The sequence below is a fragment of the Cyrtonyx montezumae genome, unplaced genomic scaffold (genome assembly GCF_038088225.1).
Source record: "Cyrtonyx montezumae isolate F1298 unplaced genomic scaffold, pur_monq_1.0 scaffold_20, whole genome shotgun sequence".
Lineage (NCBI taxonomy): Eukaryota > Metazoa > Chordata > Aves > Galliformes > Odontophoridae > Cyrtonyx > Cyrtonyx montezumae.
In genome coordinates, this window is record NW_027071937.1 from 3807234 (window position 1) to 3808094 (window position 861).

The window sequence follows — 861 nt, forward strand, 5'->3', positions numbered from 1 at the left end:
TGAAGTATTAATTTTTCTTCTGGATAACAATGCGTCTGTCTTAAGCAAGTGGGCAGTAACATTTCCTGTGTGTGCTGTTTTGCATTTTTCTGCTGAGAGTGTGGCACCTTGCTGCAGTAAGACAAGTTAGGGCTGTTGCTGTTGGTTGCTATCTGCAGGTGCTTGTGTTCAAATTCAGTGTGTTATGAAGTCGGTTTCCTGCTGTCACTTTCTGTCTCTGACTTGAGAAGGGCTGTTTGTACTATGACTGCTGTGGCCTGAGGATCTGAGGTCTAAGAAACCAGCAGTGTTATCTTTGTGAGTGAGCTCTGGTAAGTGAATCTCGCACCTGAAATAGGAGCAATGTCACGTAATTGGGGGGCAGTTTCTGCTAGGGTGGAGTACTGAAAAACACTTAACCAGTGTGTGGGGGGGCTTTTGGTTCCGTAATGCCAATGGCTTTCCCTGAACAAACTTGCTGCTGGGTTTCTCTGGCCAGTTTAACCACAGTCTTATTTCTGTTTCTGACCTGACACATTGTGATGATTAGTGCTACCTTCGTCCTTTTAACTCCCTGCCAAGGAGGTGTCTGTGATGTGGTTCACTGGTACACAAGTGGCTTACAGGACAAAAACTCACTCAGCACTTGGGATGGGAATTGCTGCTGGTGTAGCTTGCACACTTGGTGTACCCAGGCTCAGAACAAACGTGCTTTACTAGCAACAACTGCACTGTAGGAGTGCTGGGAGGCTGTTAGTCACTGTGCCTGTCCCGTTGGTTGTGCTGTGTAGTGCAGAGCATTTAAGGGATTCTGACCTTGGAGATGCCTGGGAAGCGAAAGCAGAATATGCACAGTGTTCAGCTTTAGTTATTCACCGTGTT